Source organism: Periplaneta americana, chromosome 7 (assembly GCF_040183065.1).
Source record: "Periplaneta americana isolate PAMFEO1 chromosome 7, P.americana_PAMFEO1_priV1, whole genome shotgun sequence".
NCBI classification, from domain to species: domain Eukaryota; kingdom Metazoa; phylum Arthropoda; class Insecta; order Blattodea; family Blattidae; genus Periplaneta; species Periplaneta americana.
The window spans coordinates 121,481,828-121,509,301 of NC_091123.1; the positions used below are offsets into that span (position 1 = coordinate 121,481,828).

The 27,474-nt window shown below is 35.6% G+C and overlaps 1 protein-coding gene across 9 annotated transcripts in view; it reads left to right on the top strand.

Annotated features, from left to right (window-relative positions):
- The window catches only part of LOC138703412 (uncharacterized), a 250,547-nt gene that overhangs the window by 52,298 nt on the left and 170,775 nt on the right, over positions 1-27,474 (top strand). The window lies entirely within an intron of this gene.

The window sequence follows — 27,474 nt, forward strand, 5'->3', positions numbered from 1 at the left end:
TGGCCTTGTTGTGGTGTATTTGTCCAGTAGATGCGATGTTTGGGAGAGGAGAAAGGAGTGGAGGAAGCAAAGGACAATGCGGTGGGATAGATCCTGTCTCACAGCGCGAGCGATAAGATGTGTCTACTGTGAAGGGTAATCCAACTGTGCGAGTGATCACGTCTGTGATATTACAAGACAAGAAGAGTGTGAATTTAACGTTATGGCTTAATTTATTTGAGTATTATTGTTATTCTCGACATCATTACTCAAACGAAAATCATTAATTGGTTAGAAGAGGGATCGAACGATGATCAGCACTATATACCAGCACCAATTTCTCACTGTGATGGAGATATTGAATGTAGCGAACATGGTACGGTTTCAGAACTGTCGGATGAAAGTGATACTGGCATGTCTAATGAGAATGTTGGAGCTGGAAGGCCAACAACAGTAAATGCCATTTATAGTGGCACTACAGTAGTTACATTAAGCCTGTGTTTCCTTTATTAGATAATAATGTTTTATAAATAACAATTTTAAGTACACAGTATTGATATTTATATATTTGTATATTCAATAAAATAAGGAGTATTAATAACATCACACAAATAAAACAATAAAAAAATAATACATTATGACTTTTATGATTTATAAAAAATCAGATGTTAGGTTCCACCTAACAACACGAGTAATGGCCGCTTAAATGGGACTAAACTGGCATATGTAGTGGGACTAAACTGACGCTCATTGTAAATTGACGCTCATTGTGGGACTAAACTGACGCAAATGTTGAGACTAAACCGACGCATATGATATTAAACCGATACACATGTTGAGAGTAAACTGAAGCACATGGGGAGAGTAAAGTGACGCACATGTTGAGACAAAACTGACGCAGATGATGGGATTAACTCACGCACATGTTGAGACAAAACTGACGCACATGATGGAATTAACTGACGCACAATTTGAGACTAAACTGACGCAACTGTTGAGACTAATCTGGCGCTCATGTTGAAACTAAACTTGCGCACATAATGACGCACATGATGAGACTAAACTGAAGCATATGATGAGTTCAAACTGGTGCACATGTTGATACTAAACTGGAGCATATGATGGCACTAAAATGACGCATATGTTGATATTAAACTGGCGCATATTTTGACATTAAGGTCCTTTTCACACTGGGACACCGGTGACGGTCACCGGTGATTGCAATGAACACTCGTGAGTCACTGGTGTCGAACACAGCTAGTATTGCCAACTGATTAGTTAGTCGTTTCTGATAAGAGAATTTGTGATTAATTAGTAAAATGGATTCGAGTTAGGATGTTTTGTCGTTACTGCTATAGAACAGGAGGAGAATGAAGAAAAAACGTTCATTACACAGATATTCACTGCTATAAATCACAGGAATGGACACAACACTAAGGAAACGCTATCTCATCAGATGAAAAACTTTCTCTTACTTTACTGTTGTTTTATTTTATTTTATTTTGAGCATATTTGACAGATTTTAACTGGTAGCAGTATATTATATATTTTAAAAAATTATCGAAATGTCACTGATAAGTTCATCGTTGCTCTTCATGAGCTGTTGGAAAGTATAACAAAGATTACTAGAAATGTTATGTGAACATTTGTGGTTCCTACATGTCAATACTTAATTAGGTACTTACAAATGGCATTTAAGTAGCCCGGAGGTTCATTGCCATTCACATAAGCTCGCCATTGGTCCCTATCCTGTGCAAGATTAATCCAGTCCCTATCACCATATCCCACCTCCCTCAAATCCATTTTAATATTATCCTCCCATCTACGTCTCGGCCTCCCCAAAGATCTTTTTCCTTCTGGCCTCCCAACTAACATTCTATATGGATTTCTGGATTAGCCCCAAATATTTTCCTAAGAACCTTATCTCAAACACCCTTAATCTCTGTTCCTCTCTCAAAGTCAGAGTCTAAGTTTCACAACCATACAGAACAACCGGTAGTATAACTGTTTTATAAATTCTAACTTTCAGACTTTTTGACAGCAGACCAGATGACAAAGCTTCTCAACCGAATAATAACAGGTATTTCCCATATTTATTCTGCGTTTAATTTCCTCCGGAGTGTCATTTATATTTGTTACTGTTCCTCCAAGATATCTGAATTTCTCCACCTCTTCGAAGGATAAATCTCCAATTTTTATATTTCCATTTCGTACAATATTCTAGTCACGAGACATAATCATATACTTTGTCTTTTCGGGATTTACTTCCAAACTTATCGCTTTACTTGCTTTAAGTAAAATTTCCGTGTTTTCCCCTCATCGTTTGTGGATTTTTCTCCTAACATATTTACGTCATCCGCATAGACAAAAAGCAGATGTAACCCGTTCAATTACAAACCCTACCTGTTATCCTGAACTTTCCTAATTGAATTCCAATGCATCAGATAGAAACTGACCTATACGGACTCTGCTGTAAGTTTCACCGATATGGATTGTAATTAATCGAACTAGTTTCTTGGGAATACCAAATTTCAAAAAGAATATTATACAAACTTTCTCTCTAACCGAGTCATATGCCTTTTTGAAATCTATGAATAACTGATTGTACCCTTATGATCCCATTTTTTCCTCCAATATCTGCCGAATACAAAACAAACTTATCAATAGTCGATCTATTACGCCTAAAACTGCACTGATGATCCCCAATAATTTCATCTACATATGGAGATAATGTTCTGAAAAGAATATTGGACAAAATTTTGTACGGCGTCAACAAAAGTGACATTCCTCGGAATTTACTACAGTTAGTCCTGTTCCCCTTCTTAAAAAATAGGTACAATTATAGACTCCTTCCATTCCTCTGGTACAATTTCCTTTTCCCAAATACCAGGTACAAGTTTATAAATTTCGCTAGATAATGCGCTTCCATCCTCTTGTATTAATTCTGCTGGAATTTGATCGATACCTGGAGACTTGTACTTTTTCAGATTTTCTATCGCAATTTCGACTTCTGAAAGCGTGGGTTCGGGTCTAAATGGCTCAGCAGTTTGTATTTGAATTTTGTCCCGATCATTTCTATTTGGCCTATGTAAATTTAGTAGTTGCCCAAAACAGTTTTTACACCTGTTCAGAATTGAATGAGTGTCTGCAAGCAAGTCACCATTCTCATCCTTGATATCCATTCTTAAATTCCTTTATACTGTTATACATATCTCGAATACTTTTATTCTTACTATTTGTTAACATTGCATTTAAGTTTATTTTTTCTATCATTATAGAAGTGATGTGTACAGTTGTACTTCAGTGCTAAATGTTATGTATTATTAAATATAACTTTCCATTGTAAATTAATATGGTAACAAATTACAAACCATATTGCCATATATCGTTACTTAGCATCATATGAAATGTAATTTATAATTTTTTACAGTGGAAAAGAAAATATGCAACTTAGGTACAAATTTTGCTTCTTTCATTCATACTTTTCTCATTGAAATCAGGCACAAACTTAGCTATAATTTCTTGCCAAGCATTCGTTTTCACCACTTTATTGTTATAGTTATCGCTTTTGACATCCCAAATAGCAGGTCGACTTTCTATTTCACTTATAAAATCTTCCGTGTTAATCAAATCTAAACTCATGGCTGGATAGACTAGTTTCACTGTGCTTGAATACTGAGTGAATGTTCTGTTGGCAATCTGCAAGCTGTGTCCTGTGATCGGTATCCCAGTGTGAAAACTCCAATTCAAAGAAATGTATGTCGGGCAGTGACTGGTCTGGACACAGTGACCTTGTCCGTCACATGTGTAGAGGGCGAGACACTGCTGGGACACTGTGACTAGGTCAGACACTGCAGTGTCCCTGTATGAACGCTCCAATTCAAACTAATATATAACCGTCAGTGACCGTCACTGGTGACCGTCACCGGTGTCCTAGTGTGAAAAGGCTCTAAACTGACACACATGGTGAGACTAAACTGATGCACATGATGGGGCTAAACTGACGCACATATTGAGACTAAACAAACGCACATGATGGAACTAACCTGACGCATATGTTGACACTAAACTGGCGCAAATTTTCGAGACTAAACTGACGTACATGTTCAGACTATAATGATGAACATGATGGGACTAAACTAACGTACATGTTGAGATTATGTGATGCACATGACAGGACTAAATTGACGCACATGTTGACACTAAAGTGGCGCACATATTGAGAATAAATTGATGCACATGATGGGGATAAACTGGCGCAAATGTTGAGACTAAACTGATGCACATGTTGAGACTGATCTGACGTACATGTTCAGACTAAACTGACATACATGTTCAGACTATAATGATGAACATGATGGGACTAAACTAACGTACATGTTGAGATTATGTGATGCACATGACAGGACGCACATGTTGACACTAAAGTGGCGCACATATTGAGAATAAATTGATGCACATGATGGGGATAAACTGGCGCAAATGTTGAGACTAAACTGACGCACATGTTCAGACTAAACTGACGTACATGTTCAGACTAAACTGATGCACATGTTGAGACTAAACTGATGCACATGTTGAGACTAAACTGACGCACATGTTGAGACTAAACTGATGCACATGTTCAGACTAATCTGACGTACATGTTCAGACTAAACTGACATACATGTTCAGACTATAATGATGAACATGATGGGACTAAACTAACGTACATGTTGAGATTATGTGATGCACATGAAGGACTAAACTGACGCACATGTTGAGACTAAACTGATGCACATTTTCAGACTAATCTGACGTACATGTTCAGACTAAATTAACGTACACGTTCATACTATAATGATGAGCATAATGGGACTAATCTAACGTACATGTTGAGATTATGTGATGCACATGACAGGACTAAATTAACGCACATGTTGACACTCAAGTGGCGCACATATTGAGAATAAACTGATGCACATGATGGGGATAAACTGATGCAAATGTTGAGACTAAACTGACGCACATGTTCAGACTAAACTGAAGCACATGTTGCGACTAAACTGATGCACATGTTGAGACTAAACTGACGTACATGTTGAGACTAATCTGACACACATGTTGGGTCTAAATTGACGCACATATTGACCTAAACTGGCGCAGATATTGAGATTAAATTGACGCACATTTTGAGGCTAAACTGATGCACATGATGGGGGTAATCTGAACATATATTGAGACTAAACTGACGCACATTTTGAAAATATACTGACGCACATGTTGGAACTATAGGGCCGTATTCATAGACATTTTAACGCGGGCTTCCGGTAGATGATCAGCGTTTTTCTTATTCATAAATCAGGGTTAGCGATATGATATGATTTGAATTCTGTACAAGTAAATAGTGGATAGCCGGGGCTAGCTGCGAAATGTCTATGAATAGCACCCAAAATGACTCACATGATAGGATTAAACTGCCGAACATGGTGTGTAAGAGTGGGACTAAACTGATCGAAATTGCTCTCGTCTGGGGATGGGACTTGGGAGAGAGGAGTGGGACAGGATGTCATGCCTGACATCGTCTGATTTTCCAATAACATCGATGGCACCACTTCAATATTCACCGCATCTATAGGGGCGCACAAGAGTCATTTTATGCATAAGTGCATGGATCCGTTGTTCATAGTATCGACTAGTCAATTGAAGAATGATGTACAAGAGCATAATTTTTTTAAGTAATGGACATTTAAAATAAATAGTAATATGTGATAGAGATACACGAATTTTTTTTTATTCTCTACTTTTATATAAACTCAATCGATTAATCAAGTGATGCAGCCAGTTTATATCTAAATACCTAGGGTTGAGAGAAGTTAATTATCCGTATTATAAATTATTATTTAAATGTAATTACGACTGTAAAGTTAGTTACATTTTAGCGTCCACACCTGTGGAGTAACGGTCAGCGCGTCTAGCTGCGAAAACAGGTGGCCCGGGTTCGAATCCCGGTCGGGGCAAGTTACCTGGTTGAGGATTTTTTCCGGGGTTTTCCCTCAACCCAATACGAGCAAATGCTGGGTACCTTTCGCTGCTGAACCCCGGACTGATTTCACCGGCATTATCACCTTCATATGTTGATACAGCGTCGTAAAATAACCAAATAAAATAAAAATATTTAGATTTTAGCATTGAAAACTAATGTTTTGAAATGAATATCCAAAAGAGTCTTCATCGCGCTGTAAAAATAAGCTTCAGTTGAAGTGGCCTATTACATCTGCAATTGAAAAACGATATAAAAGTTTTAAGGCTTAAAAGATACCTATACAAATTACGTTCTTAAATTAACATTTCCATTTGCGTTACAGGAACAGGAGGGGAAGGTAGTTTCCCTCTCAAACGCCCTTACATTTCTGTATAATTGACAAATCCATTATCACAAATCGTTTATCTTCACAAAAGAACCTATACAAGACACCGTCATTTAGCTGTAATGCTCTAAGTCTACGATGCTTTACACGTCCGCCTCAGAGTCCATATTACAGCATTGTTTTTCTTTTATGAAACTACCCTTTATTTGACAAGTAAATAATATAGCCCACTTAGAAACCAAACAAGTTACACATTTTAATACGGACACCACTTTCAAATATTAATTTCATACATAGTATTATGAATAGTGACAGAATCGTAACAAATTTTGGGCAAAAGAATTGTTCACAGCAATTTCAACGAAAACCTAAGAAAGAGTTTGAGCCAGTTTTGGGGTGAGTCAGCCAGGATGTTGATTCTGACCTGGTTTTGTGCAGAGTGAGGTATTTAAAGCATGCATGGATTTTCGTAAAAGTGAAGAAAATTTCCTCAGCCTATATAAACACATATTTGTGACTAATTTTTCAAGAGAGCTTTACAAAGTGATGAGATCTTGGCTTGCCTTTAAGTGGGCACGGTTTCTCCCATTTTGCGCCTTTATATGCGATGATTATCTAAGTGCGACTGGTGGTCTGGTGCATTCGTGAATCCCACACTGACATATGGGTCAATCTACCTCAACGTCTGATAGAGCCAGGTCCCGTCCGCATACGAGTAGCGTGATGAGCTCCAAGGGACCGGAGCCCCAAGTCCTTTCTGTCTCAGCATCGGCAACCAATACTACTCCCAGGAATTCATCCCAGACTATTTTTACTACTGCGAATCATAGATGAAATGAAGGAGAAAGTAGAAAGTGTTGGTGGAATGATAAATAGAAACGAGATTAACGCGAGAAAACCCCTCTGCAATGTCTTTTGTTCACAACAAATTCATCAAGATCTGACTGGAGATCGAACGCAGGCCGCCTGGACGGAAGACCAGCGCTCAAGCACTGTAGGTACAGGCGCGGCTATGTAGTGCTGTCCCTAATCTTTTGAAAAAGTATTACAAGTCTTCAAGCTATATTAAAATATCAAATTTTGTTAACTAATATAGCTTACTTAATTACTTACTTACTTACTTACTTACTTACTTACTTACTTACTTACTTACTTACTTACTGGCTTTTAAGGAACCCGGAGGTTCAATGCCGCCCTCACATAAGCCCGCTATTGGACCCTATCCCGAGAAAGATTAATCCAGTCTCTACCATCATATCCCACCTCCCTCAAATCCATTTTAATAATATTTTCCCATCTACGTCTCGGCCTCCCCAAAGGTCTTTTCCCCCCTGGCCTCCCAACTAACGCTCTTTAACTAATATAGCTATTATTATTATTATTATTATTATTATTATTATTATTATTATTATTACTATTATTATTATCGTCATCCGAAAAGAGGTTCCTCCAGCTTGGGGGTTGGGCGAAGGGCTAACAACCCATCACCGTAAAAAAAACAGCTTGTTACGAATTCCTACAATAAGCCTCGGAATAGGACTGATTCTCTGGCACGACCACAGCAAAGGAATAAGGTTTTGAGATTTGTCACTTGGAACGTAACTAGTCTTTACAGAACAGGAGGGGTAAAATTAGTAGCAAAAGAACTAGCTAGATATAGAATAGACTTCGTGGGAGTACAAGAGGTTAGGTTAGATGGGAATTGCATATCACAAATAGGAGATTACTAGTTGTATTATGGGGAAGGAAACAATAATCACCAATTAGGAACAGGATTCTTTGTTCATAAAAGAATAAAATCAGCAGTACAACAGGTCGAATTTATCAGTGACAGGTTATCATATTTAGTACTTAAAGGTAGATGCTGCGACATCATAGTTATAAATGCTCACGCCCCTACAGAAGAGAAAGACGACCATATAAAGGATAACTTATATGAGGAATTGGAACATACTTTTGATCAGTTACCTAGATATCACATGAAAATTTTATTGGGGGATTTCAAAGCTAAAGTAGGACGGGAGGATAATTTCAGACCAACTAATGCAAAAGAGAGCCTACACGCAACTAGTAGTGACAATGGAATTAGATTAGTCTACTTCGCCACATCGAAAAATTTAATTGTCAAAAGTACAACATTCCCCCATAGACACACAACCAAATAGATCACATCTTGATAGATAAACGGAGACATACTAGTATAGTAGATATTCGAACGTTCAGGGGTGCAGACTGTAATTCTGACCATTATTTGGTGATTGGAGAATTAAGAGAAAGATTATCAGTAGCCAAGCGAATAGAGCAACAAGTTAATATTACTAAATTCAATATTTTGAAATTAAAGGACGAGGAAGCTAAGCAAAATTATCAGGTCGAAATTTCGAATAGGTTTGCAACTTTAGAAAATTCCGACGAAGTTGAGAAAGAATTAGATGTTAATAGATTGTGGGAAAATGTCAGAGATAGTATCAAAATTGCAGCTGAGCAGAGCATAGGTTATTATGAAACTAAGAAAAATAAACCGTGGTTTGATGAAGATTGTTGTATTGCAGTACAAAGAAGGAAACAGGCAAAATTGAAATTCTTTCAGGGTCCAGTTGAGGAGAAGAGAGATAATTATTTCAATGAAAGACGGGAAGCAATTCGTACACTTAGGAATAAAAAGAGAGATTACTTGAACGAAAAACTGAATGAGGTAGAAACAAATAATAAGAATAAAAACATTCGAGATTTATATAAGGGTATAAAGGAATTTAAGAACAGATATCAGCCAAGGGTAAACGTGATCAAGGATGAGAATTGTGACTTGCTTGCAGACTCTCCATCAATCGTAAACAGATGGAAAAACTATTTTGCGCAACTACTAAATGTACATAGGGCAAATTGAAATGATCGGGACGAAATTGAAATACAAACTGCTGAGCTATTTATACCCGAACGCACGCTTTCAGAAGTCGAAATTGCGATAGAAAATCTGAAAAATTACAAGTCTCCAGGTATCGATCAAATTCCAGCAGTATTAATACAAGAGGGTGGAAGTGCATTATATAGCGAAATTTATAAACTTCTACTTGCTATTTCGGAAAAGGAAATTGTACCAGAACAATGGAAGGAGTCCATAATTGTACCTATTTTTAAAAAGGGGGACAAAAACCAACTGTGGTAACTTTCGAAGAATATCACTTTTGTTGACGTCGTACAAAATTTTGTCCAATATTCTTTTGAGAAGATTAACTCCGTACGTAGATGTAATTATTGGGGATCATCAGTGCGGTTTTCGGCGTAATAGATCGACTATTGATCAGATTTTTTGTATTCGACAGATAATGGAGAAAAAATGGGAGTATAAGGGTAAAGTACATCAGTTATTCATAGATTACAGAAAGGTATATGACTCGGTTAAGAGGGAAGTATTATATGATATTCTTATTGAATTTGGTATTCCCAAGAAACTAGTTCGATTAATTAAAATGTGTCACAGTTAAACATACAGCAGAGTCCGTATAGGTCAGTTTCTATCTGATGCTTTTCCAATTCACTGCGGGCTAAAGCAGGGAAATGCACTATCACCTTTACTTTTTAACTTCGCTTTAGAATATGCCATTAGGAAAGTTCAGGATAACAGGCAGGGTTTGGAATTGAACGGGTTACATCAGCTTCTTGTCTATGCGGATGACGTGAATAAGTTAGGAGAAAATACACAAACGATTAGGGAAAACACGGAAATTTTACTTGAAGCAAGTAAAGCGATCGGTTTGGAAGTAAATCCCGAGAAGACAAAGTATATGATTATGTCTCGTGACCAGAATATTGTAAGAAAAGAAATATAAAAATTGAAGATTTATCCTTCGAAGAGGTGGAAAAATTCAAATATCTTGGAGCAACAGTAACAAATATAAATGACACTCGGGAGGAAATTAAACGCAGAATAAATATGGGAAATGCATGTTATTATTCGGTTGAGAAGCTCTTATCATCCAGTCTGCTGTCCAAAAATCTGAAAGTTAGAATTTATAAAACAGTTATATTACCGGTTCTTCTGTGTGGTTGTGAAACATGGACTCTCACGCTGAGAGAGGAACATAGGTTAAGGGTGTTTGAGAATAAGGTGCTTAGGAAAATATTTGGGGCTAAGCGGAATGAAGTTACAGGAGAATGGAGAAAGTTACACAACGCAGAACTGCACGCATTGTATTCTTCACCTGACACAATTAGAAACATTAAATCCAGACGTTTGAGATGGGCAGAGCATGTAGCACGTATGGGCGAATCCAGAAATGCATATAGAGTATTAGTTGGGAGACCGGAGGGGAAAAAGACCTTTAGGTAGGCCGAGACGTAGATGGGAGTATAATATTAAAATGGATTTGAGGGAGGTTGGATATGATGATACAGACTGGATTAATCTTGCACAGGATAGGGACCGATGGCGGGCTTATATGAGGGCGGCAATGAACCTTCGGGTTCCTTAAAAGCCATTTGTGAGTAAGTAAGTATTACTATTACCATTGTCATTATATCTTATAAGACCCGGAAGGCTTGCACCGCAGCCCGAGGATCATTCAGTATGACCTTGTCATTTATGAGATGATTGTTGAGTCCTTAGGACATGAATCACTGTTTGGTGACATTCTATCGTTTCATCTACGACATTCACGTCTATTGGTGTCTCCCTGTTGTCCGCAGCCTCTTTAAATCTATGCCATCTGTTCGTAAATCCTTTAATCCCATATTGACTTCAGGATGAAAGCACCGTGGATTCCATGATACAACATGGTGCCACAACGGTGAATTACCTATTATTTATTTTCAAATATTTTATTTTTATGAGGACGATACTGGTGAAAACTTAAATGTTTTAGCTCCTAGCAATTTTATTCAGTCCAAGATACTATCACAAAAGATTTCAAAGCTGTAGCTTCATTAATTCTGAGGCAATGGGGAATTTTGCTTAAATATTTTCCGTAATTCGCTACAAAAATTTAGATTCCGTAAACCATAACAACAACATGGATACTTTAGAAATTCTGTAAAATTAAATAGTACGAGTACAGGTTTCCTTTGGATTTTTTCGCCGGTCTATGAAATAAAGGATGAAGACTTTTTAAACACATAAAATGGCATGTTTTTTTTACATATCTGGATGGGAAAGATTCTTTTCTAAGTAATTATATCTGAAGTTATTTAGAGTTCAGTTTTTTTAACATTTATGATTTACTCTATAATGTGATTGTAGGCCTAACATGAAATAGGGTAAACATTGGTAATTTCGTGGCAGTGGTTATTTCGTGATACGTTTTCTTTGCTCTTTTGTGAACTAGCCAATGGTGTTACGAGATCCAAATTTTCGCCAAGAGATTGCATATGTTGTCCAGTTTCCAGAAACATACAGCTAACCTTTGTGTGACTATTGTAGTTGCTTCAGTGAGCTTTTATGTTTGGAGAGAGCAAGTTCGCGTCGACTTCTCAGGCATACAAATTTTGTGGATGTTTGTAATTACATTACAGGCTTATTACTAAAGGTAACCATATGATATTTGGTACAAAGATTTATTGTATCTTCATGAAATTTTAGGAAATGTTTTTGGAATTTTAGATACATTTGTAGTCGCCATATAGGCTTAGCTTTACTGATAGAAATCTTAGCTGTTTGAGGCGAAATTTTGTTGAGCATAAAGGGTTACAATTTGTAAAATAGTATAAAATGTATTACAATAGGAATTTTAGAAATCTGAAGGCAAGATGTGATAACAAAAAAGAAAACGGAGACTCAATGGGTTCAGTGTAGCTTCTGTTTGATTTGTTATCATGCTAAGTGTCAATGATAAGTGCTAGATGACTTGCAAGAATTGTGGCAGAAGATGGAACATGGCTCCACCATTTTGGACCGGAGACAGAGACAATGGAATGGCATCATGCAAATTCACCAAAGAAATAGAAATTCAAAAGTACATCTTCGGCAGGAAACGTTATGGCTACCGTGTTTGTCGATTTAGAAGGACTCTTGCTTGTGGACATCATGCCACACGGAACCACCAATAATTATGACGGGTATGTTGCAACTCTCAAGAAAGTTCAAGTTCGACTGAGTCGTGTTGGACGACATCGGGAAAAGCAGGATGTTCTGCTATTGCACGACAACGCACAGCCATATGTCGGTCACAAGACCACAGACCAGATCAGAAAATTCGGATAGACAACACTGAAACATCCGCCTTACAGTCCTGAACTGACACCGTGCGATTACCATCTCTTTGGCGAACTGAAGGATCCCTTCGCGGAACGAGGTTAGAAGATGATTCCCTTGTGCACGCTGCTAAAGTGTGGCTCAGACGTGTTGGTCCAGACTTTTACCGTGCTGGTCTACAGGCCCTCATTCTTAGGTTACGTAAGGCAGTTGAAAGGGACAGGGATTATGTGGAAAAGTGACATTTTGTTCCTTAAGGATGCATCTACATTGTGAAAATAGCAAAGCTGTAGGATAAAAATATAATTTTTAAACAAATGTTATGCATTACTTTTGGAGTTACCCTAGTAATATAGGCTATAGTAAAGTCCGTAATAAAAGTGTTCACCCTTTCAGGGCAAAGAAGATCACTTTTCAATTTCAATTTTTACTTTAATTTCATTGTTATTATGTGTTGATATGTATTTTTATGTTTTCTTGCTATGAATATTAGACGGAATTACTATGTTTGAAGTATTGTAACAATAAATGAGAATTTCATTTGACCTTAATAAATTTTTCCACAATTCTGCTACCTCTCACGAAATTATCAATGCAATATCACGAAATTGCCAAGGTTATCACGAAATAACCAACCTTTCAGCTTAAGTTGTAAAAGTGGTTTTTGGCACATATATTCAAGAACGTATCCAATCTTTTATGTCTCCAGATTTGTACAGCAAGACAAAAAAATCGGAATAAGGATATATTTACACATTTGCATTTTAAATTAGTTTTCATGAAATTATCACGAAATTACCAATGTTTACCCTATATCAATTTAAGTACTTGCATCCATACTACATCATTTTCAATAAGCTGAATGTCCGCTGAGTGTTTGAACTACTGGCGAAAGTCACAAATTTGTCGTTCCCTAAGGGTGACAGGTGAAAAGTGCTATAGAGTCGCTAGACATTGTCCCAAACTTCTCTATTGCAAAGAACATTTGAGTGAGTGAGTGAGTGAGTGAGTGAGTGAGTGAGTGAGTGAGTGAGTGAGTGAGTGAGTGAGTGAGTGAGTGAGTGAGTGAGTGAGTGAGTGAGTGAGTGAGTGAGTGAGTGAGTGAGAGTATTTATCCCAGTAAGTCATTGGGTCACAGAAATATGGTGGTACACCATAACTGGTATAAATGTTGACGACAATACATATAAATACTACATATGTGGACAAGAAGAGAATTAACAAGAAAGCGAGTGTGAGGTTATTTAGTCGAGTAAGATTTTGTGGAAGAGGATGAATGAGTGGCCGAATGTGAGATTACTTAGCCGAGAAAGATAGTTGTTTAGGAAAATAATGAATGAGGAAGCGGCTAAGAGAATATTAGCGGAATAACATATTTGGTGAGCAAGAGTATGGGTGAGGAAGCGACTGTAGAAGTATTTAAATGATTCATTTTTATGAGTAATTGAAGGATTGAGGAATTGACTGAGAAAGTATTTGGATAAGCGACGCTACAGTGTTCCTTAAGGCTCGTACAGATATGCGCGCCGAAACCCGTAGCGCAACCACGATCCGCGCCTGGGCAATGCTACGCACGGTGGTTGCGCTATTACGTTTCGGAATGAACTTTTTAAACCCGCGCCGAAGTCCGCAACACTACGGCCCGGGTGCACCAACCCTTGTTAAATATTTAACATTACGTTAAGGCAGTTTAACAGCAAACTTAACGGAAGTGATGTTTCATCAACTGTTGTTACTGCTATCATCATGTTAAACCCACTGTTAAATTAACATAGCATATTCCCTCAGTTAAATCCTTAACGTCCTGTTACAGCGTGAATAATGGCTGCCAGAGAACATATGTTACACGCCGCATTATTATGTCGAGATATATTTGCAGTGAAAACAATTAGATGCAATCACTACTTCAGCATTTTTAATTATTCAGAATAGATATGTTCATGAATACTAAAATTATTCCTATTAATATTAGCACTGCATCCACAGTAAAGAGAAGATATGTGTTTATTAACGTAAGCATTTCTATCATTATTATTTCGTATTAATACTCAGATATAATTGCAGATTTTCAAAACTATATTTCTTTATTTTACTGATTTAAGAGTTCACATGTAACTATGACTAATACCGTGTGAAGATATGTTAGATATATAAGATATGAAAATAATGTTAACGCGTATTCAGCATCAGAATTATTTTCATTTACTATTGGTTCTATTTGATCCTGGATAATTGAAAGAATCTTCGTACAAATATCAACTTTGAGAGTGAAAGTACCTCCGTCAGTTTTCAAATGTTCCACTGTATCTTGTGCATGACCCGTCTTAGCATTTCTTTTAATATTTTCATAACATTGATTTGTTTCATAGTTTGCGTTTTCACATCCAAATGGCGATTGAAAATATTGGGTTAAAGAGACCCATGTTTGTTCCTTTTTCCTAATGAAAGTTCCATCACTACGTTTGAGTTCAATTACATTCATATAATTGCTAGATATACTAAAATAATTATATTTCTCATATGAGGTAAAATTACTGCCCCTTACACTTTCTTTTTCTCGATTTCCGTTGTAATTATGTTAGTCTCCAATACTTCCATAATGTAAAAAATACAATTCCCCGCTAAAACAAATGACTACACCAACTAAAGGCACATTCAGTAAACTTTCATACAATCACTGCTTCTTTGATTCCTGTTACATTACTCTTAACATCATGTTACCTAACCAAACTATCTCAAATGTTTGGTGAAACACTATTACACTAACAGGATGTTTAATTTTCAACAACACGTTAGTTAACATGCTGTTAGCGTTATTGTAACGAAGTTTGGTAAAACTGGGCCCTAACCTACCAGCGTCCGCCAGTTCAGGTACTCCTACTTTCAATCATGGACGTAGTTGCATCAGGCTATATTTATTTGCATTTTTCGTGTAAAAAGATACGGAAACAGAGGCAATGGTGGTAAACATAGTTACATATCATATAGAAGTAGAAATAAATGTGGTGATTCAAATTTTCTGGCTGACTTGAAGTTCAAAACAGTTGGTTGACGTTATAAAAATTTTACCAGAATGTCACCTACAGATTTTAAATATTTGCTGGCGCCTAATGTTGCAAAGAGGGATACCTCATTCAGTTCAAGAAAGAGTGGCAGTGACGATGCGATTTCTGGCAACCGTACAATAATATGCAATAACATTGCTGAATCAACACACAAGACTAAAATTAGGTTAAGAATCATAAATGAACAATCTTTAAAGGACTTTGAAGCTAAATTAAAAAATGAAACCTGGAAATCAGTCTATGTCAATGAAGATATGAATAGTAAATTCAATGCGTTTCATAATACATTCTTAAATACCTTTGAACTAAGTTTTCTTGTAAAGCACAAAAATTCTTAAACATCTAAAAATAATTGGATTACACAAGACATAAGAATCTCATGCAAAACAAAGAGAACTCAATATATAAAGTAAAAATAGTAACGACCGCAAATTAATAGGTCTAATTTCTGTAGTACAATTTTATGATTAATACAAACGTAGGCTTTGGAGAGATCACAGAATACCCATCCTACTTGTAATTTTTTATTAATTGCTTCCAGAATTTTATCAGTTAAATGAAACACAAAGTAATCTTAGAAGCCAAATAACTTTGCATTAACAATTTATTCTAAACTTGACTAATAAAATCAAAACAACTAGGAACATTATTTACTTACTTACTGGCTTTTAAGGAACCCGGAGGTTCATTGCCGCTCTCACATAAGCCCACCATTGGTCCCTATCCTGAGCAAGATTAATCCAGTCTCTACCATCATATCCCACCTCCCTCAAATCCATTTTAATATTATCTGTGTATCTAATGCTTACTCACTTCACTTGCGTGATTCGGGTTCCGCATACTGCACATAGATGGCAGGACTGTGGCCCACTTTCAAATTGCACACCACTTCGGCGGGCCACGTTATGCATGATGTGTATCTATGAAGAATTATGTCGTGTAGGGTACTAGGGTGAGTGTATGTGTAAGTGTAGTGTAGCGAATGGGTGAGGGTGATGATGGTGAGTAAGGAAGAAGGGGAAACTCGGTGCCGGCACGTAGCCTACTCTGCCGAGTAGCACCAAGAGGGCCGCCAGGCTAACGTCCCCACCCGACGGACGAATCACTATCACATTTTACATGAAAATTTCTGACACCGCCGGGAATCGAACCCGGACGGCTAGTCTGGATGTAGAACTTGCTACCACAGAACTAACTCGGTGGGTAAAATTTGTATGCATTCAAACATAACATTTAATGGAGAATCGGAATATGTAAATTTTAATATAGAGTATCATTTAAAAAAATTAAATTTACTGTCACATCCTTTATGTCTGAAATCTAACACTGGTATCACTGGTATCATATTGTATGGTTTATCTGCAACAGCTTTTTGTATAAAACTTTTTTTGTAAAATTTAAGAAGTTATTAGCAATATTCCATACTTATTGTTCACTCTGTTTATAAAAGAGTATATCAACATCTTAATTGCTGCAACATTCTCATTTCAGAATAATAATGTGGATTCAGAAAGAATACATCAAGTGAGCAAGCTTCGTTTAATTTAACTGATAAAATTCTGGAAGCATTTAATAGGAAATTACAAGTAGCAGGGATATTTTGTGATCTCTCCAAAGCTTTCGATTGTATTAATCATAAAATTCTACTTTAAAAATTAGAATACTATGTTATTAAAGGCATAGAATAACAGTGGTTTGAATCATATCTCCATTTCAGAAAACAAAAGTTCAAATCAACGCATTCAGTGACACCTTTAAACCTACTTCAACATGGGGAAATGTTCATACAGGGGTCACGCAAATATCTCTATTAGGACCTCTTCTTTTTCTAATTTTTATAAATGATCTTGGCCCCTTAATAAAAGGAACAGATTATCCTATACTATTTACAGGTGACACAAGTATCATAATTACAGACAGCAACTTTGCCACATTCAAATATAAAACAGAAACACTTTTCCTTAAAATTTATGACTGGTTTACAACCGATACACTAGCTTTAAACATTAATGAAACTGACATAATTCAATTTAAAACCTCTTCAAATTTAATCTCTGAAATATGAGACACAACTATCAACAATATACTTCTACTAGAAACATCAACAACCAAATTTACTGGCTTGCATATTAATAATAGGTCTACATTAAACTGCAACCATCATATTAATGAAATAACCCCCAAACGTAGCTCAGCATGCTTCGCAATTAGGTCGTTACAACAATTCGTAAATAGGAGTATCTTAAAGACAATATATTTGCCTATATTTATTTCATTATGTTCTACGAAATAATATTTTGGGGATAGTAAAAATATACTATTACAAAAAGAGAAATCAGAATAATAGTTGCAGCAAAGACTATAGAATCGTGTAGACCATTTTTTTTTAATTATAGATTCTGACTTTAACAAATCAGTACATTATACTGTTCAATAAATTTCCTCTAATGTAATAAAGAAATTTTCCAACTAATTTAGCCATACATGTATAAATACCTGCAGAAAGAATGATTTTCAAACGCCATCATCAAACTTATCATGCTATCAAAGGGAGTGCCTTGCATGACAATAAAAATGTTCAGTAGTCTTCAAGACATTGAGTCATAATCAAAATCCTGCATTATTTAAAGTAGAACTAAAAATTACCGTACTTAATATCTCTCACTTTCTATTCTGTAGATGAATTCTCGACATTTCACATATTGGTAGTGTAAATATTTTAATACTATGAAATGGTAAATTTATTCTATTGTATAATATATTATTTTCATTAAGGTATTAATTCTGTATAAATTTCATATTTGCATTTTTATATTTTAAACGAAAGAATTTGACATGTTCTTTATTCTATACTCTAAAGCAACTGTAAGATATTATGGAATGAATAAATATGTCTGTCTGTCTGCCTGTCCGTCCATCCATCTATCAATTTTAATAATTCTTATATTACATCTGTGGATAATATTAGGCTTCTTGAATTTTTTGTCGACAAAACTTTACAATGATAGGCCTATATTGATTTTATTTTAAAAAAAAGCTAAATACCGTACATTTTGCTATTTTTACAGCTTAGGTCTACGTTGAATCTACATTCTTTCTTATCTATATATTATTCTCATTTTAACCATGGTACCTTTTAAGGAGAAATGCTGTAAATATGTATTAGCAGAGTCTTTATTGCTCAGAAACGAGTTACTAGAACGATTTTGTTATTTAAAGTACAAAACATTGTATTTTTTTTTCTTTTTTAGGAATACAGAATCTTAGTATTTCTTTGTATAGCCTATACTTCTATTTATAAATGTTTAATGCTGTTTACGCAGGACGAAACTGAATATAATAAAATATTACGAGTAAATTGTCATGATTTTAATACAAGTAATGCAGAACTGTAAGAATAGAAAGTGACAGGCAGATGAAATATGATATGCCTAATTATTGTAGTACTTGATTGTTTAATAAGTTAAAATGTAGGGAGTTGACCACCGTAATTGGCGGTGATTTAAACTCATTTTGTATCGGTGTATTGAATTATGTTCAATTAACAATTGAGAAATTGAGAGTAACTTCAGTTTGGTGTTCCTAAGAAGTGTTAATTACTTTTTAGTGTTTGCGTGTATTTAATTTTAATAAGTAATTCATTATGGCGTGTGTTTGAGCGAACTGTAGACATCAGCAGTATGTATACAAATAATGATTATTATTACTTATACTTGCTAGTATAATAATATATTATTGAGATATTTTTACATGCCAATAACTTCATACTTGCTGATTATTCGTATTATTTACAGTAATATTTTGTATATGGACAGTGATTTTGGTTTCCGAATGTGAATTAACATAGATGTTACAATTTTGGATCTCATTGAATACTACAATAAATCAGGATATAATCAGTGTCAATAAAATAGTCGTATGAATATAAATGATGATGCTAATAGTAATAATAATAATAATAATAATAATAATAATAATAATAATAATAATAATAATAATGAAGTTGAACATAAAATAAACATATATAATTATAACGCATGAACATGGTACTGGTGCAGCATGGTTTGCTGAATTTAATAATAATTCGGAAACAATAAAATTCAAATTGCAATCATTAACATCCCAGTGTGACGTCAGCATGCGCAGTCCAACGTACTTGTGTCAGCGTCCACACATACTGAAACTTCAGAGCTGAGTCCATTGACTGTTACGCAGGAATACCGACATCTGACGGTTCACTCCGCATCATCGGTCCGCAACGCTGGGTCGTAACATCAAGTCGCCAGCTGTTCCCAAGAATCGTTCCTTAAACTTTTGTTAAAATTCCTTGTGGTGTTTGGCATTTCACAAAGTTTCTTTTCTTCTGTATAATTTCATAAAGTGCAACGTGTTTTGCACGGTCCATTCCAAGTTCACTGCCCACATAGACAGACGAATGGGTGTTGATTGATTGTTGATTGATTGACTAATTGATTGACATTAATCCTACGCTAACAAGTGGGCTATCTTTCCTTGACCCTGCAGGTAAGGTTTCATCATCTACTAAAGAGATCGAATAGAACCTGGAGCCTCAAGCCCTTAGAACCTAGATTAACATCGGAAACCCTTACTTGCCATAAGTATAGGGGTTGAATCATTTTGCAACGCAACGTATTTGCGTACATATTGCGAGTTAAAAGGTTTCATGGGTTAAATGAGGGGATAGCTAAGCGACATAAGGCCGAGGAATGAGACAAGTTCGGAGTGGATTAGATGAGGGGATAAATAATGTGAGAAGACATACTACGTAGGAACTAAAACCCCGCTCGCATTTTCTTTTGTTTCAATATGGTCGAATGTGCTTTTTGCTTCGCCAGTGATGTACGAGTATTTTTTGTAGTGGGTTATTTTCTGAAGTCCAGGGCTGCCGAACTTTAATTTCCTTAAATGTAAATTAGAAAAATATCTTATGATGAGTTGCCAGACCTAACGCATTGCAAACATTTAATGGAATGTGTTGCACTGTATTTATTTTTTTTTCTTGTTTCATATTTTTATTGTGTAATCACGTAAATCGTGTTTATTTATCACTTAACGCCAATATGTATCCCACTGTGTTGTTTTTTTATTATTAACTTAATCTATTTTTGTGTACATTTTATTTAATCGTCGGTTTCTGGTTTAATTATGTTAATCCTACTTAATTGCAATCTAATACTAATATGTATACTAATGTGTTTATTTTTATTTTTACTGTGTACATTTTTTATTGAATTATCGGCTTCTGTTTTTATGTTATTCGTATTTGATTCTAACAATATTAATATGTATTACACTACGTTTATTTTTATTTTATGAGGTAAATTTTTATGTAACTACCTCTTTTGATCTCATTATGTACCTAAATTGTATCAGTATGAAATTACCAGGCTTCGAGACTTTGGACCCGATACAATAAGTTTACTGTGCATGCACTATAGGTTGTTGACTCGCTGCAGGTAGATAGAGATGTGTTGAGGTAACAACGTTGCTATTTAGAATAGAGTACGGTAGTATGGGGAAACACACACATATGTACATTCTGAAAGTAAATATACATTACACAATGATAATGTCAAAATAATGTGAAAAGCATTTATTCTCCTGTCTTTTATAAGCATTTGTGTTTAATTATACACAGTGTTAATGGTGGAAATGAACATGCAGCAATTTTAATTTTTTCATTTATCCTATTGGTCGTCTTTAGGAAGTGCAGTTACAGTACCGAAACGCAATGTACTACAAGATACATTCTCAGTGTCTCAAAGGTAGATTTTTTCGGTTATCTGCCAAAGTTTGTACTGTAGAAAGCTGCGCTTTAGGTCGCATGACGTGATAGGAGCAAAACAGAAAAACCTAACATCATTGCAGTCTCTAAGAGACAGTCCTTTCATCTCGGGTGACTGTATGTCCACTAATTTACTGTTTATGTTACACAATGTTCCATATCCGTTAATTTTATATAAAATTGATTTCCACTTCTGTTTTACACGTTCAGTAACCGGTGTACTTGATGTCTCATTAATTCTCTGCAACATTTTCTCAATTAATTTGAGAGCTTCCAGCATTTCTTGCCTTGACTTTTCTAACCGTGTAATAGTTTCAGACACAGTTTGTATGAAAACAAAATTATTCATCAGAACCTTCAAATCCAGAGCGTTTTCCTTTGCGTATTTGTTGGAATTCATTGTACGGTACCCCCACCCACTGTACGCTTTACCACTATACTCAGTACGCCGTTATGCGGATTTCCAACTCAACTGCTCTATTGGGTCCGAAGTCTCGAAGCCTGGAAATTACTTAATTCCGATCCAGTTGTATGTTCAACTGTGTAAGCAAGTTTTAATCCTGGTTGAGTGTAAAAGAAGGCCTTACGGCTTTAACTCTGCTATCTTAAATAAAGCCATTATTATTATTATTATTATTATTATTATTATTATTATTATTATTATTATTATCATTATTATTATTATTATTATTATTATTATTATTATTATTATTATTATTATTATTTTGCGACGCTGTATCAACATCTAGGTTATTTAGCGTCTGAATGAAATGAAGGTGATAATGCCGGTGAAATGAGTCCGGGTCCTGCACCGAAAGTTGCCCAGCATTTCATTGTATTGGGTTGAGGGAAAACCCCGGAAAAAACCTCAACCAGGTAACTTGCCCCGGCCGGGATTCGAACCCGGGCCATCTGGTTTCGCGGTCAGATGATCAACATCTATGGTTATCTAGCGTCTGAATGCTATGAAGATAATAATGACAGCGAAATGAGTCCAGTGTCCAGTGCCGAAAGTTACGAAGCAATTGCTCTTAATTGGTTGACGTAAACTCTCGGAAAAAAAACCTCAACCAGGATTTGAATCCGTGTCCGCTCGTTTCACGGTCAGGCAAGCTAACCGTTACTCCACAGCGGTGGACACTAGTGATGTTTCTAGTCGCCATTGTTCTAATGATAATATTTTATTAAAATTGATAAGCAATGTTATGAAAGCAATAATTAATTTCATGGCAGCTGAACGTTTCTTTCGTAAAGACGAGCTCTTTTCTCTGAACCAAAAATACAACGCCAATGCGGTTATAATTACGTACCCTAGCTAGCGCTTGACGAAGATTGCCATGAAATTTGATTTCGTCGATTTCAGTGATATTTCCTAAATCACATCATATTTTTCCTTCATTTCGCTGTAATAATCTGATATAATATCTTACTATATCTGTATTTTCTTCTAGTGCATTCAAAAGACCGCCGTTATACTCCGTAAACCTTGCATTTGAAATAATGCTTAAAGAATATAGTCGCGAATTTACTAGCGAAATTTCGATTGTCTTATTTCGGTACGGCCAGGTCACTAGTGGCGAGCATAGTCGGCGCTGCTGTGCGGTCCGCCTTATCCAGTTGTTCCGAGAGATGAAATGAAGGAGAAGTGAAGTGTTGGAATGAAAGAGGGAAACAGAGTACCCCGAGAAAACACTTATGCAACGTCTATTTTACCATCATACATTCCACGCAGATCGAACCCGGACCGTCTTCATGGAAGGCCAGTGCACTAGCACTGTAGCCACACATGCGGCACGAATGGGTGTTACACGTCCAGCTTCCATGCACGTCCACACTTACTGCAACTTCAACGCTCTGGGGCCTGTTTCACAATGTTTACAATCTTTGTAAATTGTAAACTTTGCTTGTAAATTGTAAACTTCTGTTTCACAATCTTTGTTTGTAATGTTGAACTTTACAAAGGAAATCAAATCTTTACAAATTAAATTTTGCTCACTTTACAAGTATTCTGTTTCACAATGAAGAGTAATTTTACAAACATATAAATTTTACTTGTAAAATTAGCACATTTTCTACAATACCTCTGAAATGTGTAAAGTTTGATATTGCAACAAATTATGAATAAATACAATAAAGAAATACTTATTAAATTAATTTTTGAGTAACTGGATAATATTAAGAATTAAGCTAAAGCAGTTTTGATGTCATTAAGGAGTTCTAGTGACTCAGAAGGAGATATTGAATTTAGGCCTAATCAAACGAAGACATATACGTAAAATTGTCCGGCCAAGAATTAATAGCACGTTCGTATCATTATATAAATTTAATGAAAGGTTTCGAATGAGTCCCGCGCTATACTTCAGTATTTATATACGAAGACTGTGTTTAATAAATACTCGCACTTAATAAAGAAGTTCCCTGCACCAAAAATAAATAATTCAATAATGCAATACTTACGCGGTATTCTGAAGTCGTTTCGAGTCCCGTTTCTCTGGAATCTCTCCTACAAGATATGGGACATCATATGTATATCCAACATCCAAAATAGAAAAGTGATGCCCTAACCTCAAAGCGAGAACTATATTATTTTGCATTAGACGGAGTCAGTTCCGTGGGTTAGCAGATAAGCACGGAATTTCTAAGATATCAGTGTGCAAAAGTGCGCACAGGGTAATTAATGTTGTTAAAAGAGTTAAATTCGGGGCAGGTTTTTGATCACCAAAATGTTATTTACTATAGCACAGAATTTTTATGCTGCTGATGGGATCACTAATGTTTTTGAGGTTAGGGATGAAACATTAATAAATACTGATGGATCAACACAAAAAATTAACCTGATTTTGTGTTTAGACATCGTAATTATTATATCAATTGCATATTTGCACGTAGACCAAATCTGTTATTTACTTACTTGACTGAATTTTGTGCTAACTTTTGTCATTTAAGTAATAGACGTATTGGTATACTCGACCAATCACATCACATGAAACTCCATTGTCGCCAATATATAAAAACCTAAATACTTTTAATTTTTTTAAACAATATTTTATATTTTCTGTTGGTGAAATATGAATCAGCAAGCTTAGAATAATCTATTCTAGTACAAAATATAAACATATTTATCGATAGTAGTAAAAATACAGCGACTTTAGCTCTGCTCCTTAGCGATTTTTGTAAACTGTCGTTGGCGATATTGTGTAACCAATAATGCGTATTTGTAAATTTCTTTAGCTGATTTTGTAAAGTTCGTTGGACTTTAAAAACTAATAAAATAGCATTGTGAAACACAATTTACAAGCATTTGTAATCTTTTACTTGTAATTTGTAAATTGTTGATTTCTAATTTGTAAGAATTGTGAAACGGGCCCCTGGATCCTTTGATTTTTCCTTGGAATAAACGACATGTGGTGCAACACTGCGCTTCTCGGTCCGTAACGCTCAGGTTGCGGGCTCACGCTACGCGCCGATGTTGCGAAGTATCGTTCGCTGTCCAGAGAGGATCGCAGCGCGGTTGCGCTACGATGTTCTGTTCCAAGTCTGGACGCACCTTTATAAGCCGCGTTTCCACTATTGCAACTGGGCAGGAATAATGAGAAGCAAACAACAGTTGCCAGTTAGGCAGATATGCGCAAGGCGAGATGCAGGAATAAACTGTGTGCGCCCAATCCTTGGACAAGTATGCGCGAGTCTCCCGCTCTGGGACAGGGAGACATGGCAACTATCTGCTTCTTCACCAGCTGATTTCAGAGCTTCCGTAGGAGCTGCTGTTTTCATTCCAAACATTTGTATAGGTTCGGAGCATTCGACTAGTTTGTCAAGTATTTTTTGATAGGTTCTCTGTATGTGAGAGTGTGATGAACTGGTCTAATGGGAAAAGCGTAGAGTTTACTGAAGAATACAGGAATTATCCTGGTCTTTCGCGAGCCTCAGAACCGAATTATAAGGACTGTCAGAAAAGGGGTGAGGGTGCCCATCAATTTTTAAGCAGAAATATATGGGGTTTACAAAAGCAGTCAACTATGAAATTAAAAGTTTCAAATACCACTTTCACAGGCTTCACGCAGGAGCGAAGAAAACCGAATTAATTAATTTATACATCTTGACGACAGAATTTTTAACACTATAGCACTTGGATATATATATATATATATATATATATATATATATATATATATATATACACACTGTATGCCTCCACCTGTTAAATAACTAAGTTACCTTGTTGATTAGTTTCAGCCTGAGAGTTATCGTCAAAACTGGGTGGTCTTTGCGCATTCTGATTGCGTTTCCTATGGGGTGTGTTTGTGTAGTGTAATGTGAAGTCATAAAGTGTGTGTGTACTGAAATTTAGTTATGTGTTGAGGATTTGATGCGGGTGTGTTTTTGTGTGTCTGTATATTTCGTATTGTTCTAGTGTGTTTAGTTTCTGTCTGGTTTTTCGATTGGAGATGTAGAATTTCCATGTCTGTGTTTATGTTGCTGTAGGTGTGGTTGGCGTTTGCGATGTATTCTGCGCATGTGGAAGTGTTTTGTTATTTGATTATGACTGTGATGTGTTCTTTGTAACGTGTTTGAAATGATCTGCCTGTCTGTATACATCTGTCTCATTGTTAAATTATTTACTTATTTACGTATTTATTTATTTAGTTATTCACTTAATTATTTATTCACGTATTTATTTTTTCATATATATATATATTTCCCTTATGTATTTATTTGATCACTTATTTATTTATTCATTTATTTAATCGCTTGATTATTCACTTATTAATTTATTCATGCATTCATTCCCTTATTCATTCGCTTGTTTATTTAGTCATTTATTTATTTCTTTATTTACTTATTTATTTATCCATTTATTCACTCAGTTATTCACTCAATTACTTATTCACTCACTTATTCATTCACTTATATATTCACTCACTTATTCATTCACTTATATATTCACTCATTTATTCATTCATTCATTTTTAATTTCACTTGAAGCAAGTACAGAGGTAGGTTTGGAAGTAAATCTCGAAAAGACAAAGTATAAGATTATGTCTCGTGACCAGAACATTCTACGAAATAGAAATATGAAATTTGAATATCTATCCTTCGAAAAGGCGAAAAAATTCAAATATCTTGGAGCAAGAGTAATAGATATAAATGACACTCGAGAGGAAATTAAATGCAGAACAAATATGGGAAATGTCAGAAATGAGAAGCTTTTGTCATCCAGCCTGCTTTCAAAAAATCTGAAAGTTAGAATTATAGAAAATAATTATGTTATTGGTTGTTCTGTATGGTTGTGAAACTTGGACTCTCACTTCGAGAGACGAATAGACATTAAGGGTGTTTGAGAATAAGGTGTCTTATAAAATATTTGAGTCTAAGAGGGATGAAGTTACAGGAGAATGGAAAAAGTTACACAACGCAGAACTGCACGTATTTTATTCTTCACCTGATATAATTAGGAACAATAAAACTAGATGTTTGAGATGGGCAGGGCGTGTAGCACATATGGGCAAATCTAGAAATGCATATAGAGGGAAGATTTTTGGGGAGGCCGAGACGTAGATGGGAGGATAATATTAAAATGGATTTGAGGGAAGTGGGTTATGATGATAGAGACTGGATTAATCTTGCACAGGATAGACTTCCATGGCGGGTTTATGTGAGGGCGGTAATGAACCTCCAGGTTCCTTAAAAGCCATTTGTAAGTAAGTAATGGTTTATTTGCCCTCCTGTCCCTACCGTTACGTATTATACTCTGTCCCGATAATCCAATTAATCATAAATAATTTTAACCAGATAATTATTGGGCTCCTTCTGAAAAAAAAAAAAAAAAAGAACTTAATTGCAGAAAAAAGACTTTTATTCTGTTGTCTTATTTATTTTTGTTTATTGTTATGTTTCACAATAAATTAATTTAGTAACATAATAATAATTAAAAAATCTTACTTTTACTTGAGTTTAGAGAGTCTTCACGATCCTCGGGAAAATTTCTTTTATAGCGTGAAATAGTAGGACTTAACAATTTGAAAGTGAATTTTAAATTTGGAACGCTGTCACCAGTGGCTGAAAACCTTACACACATGGCCAGTG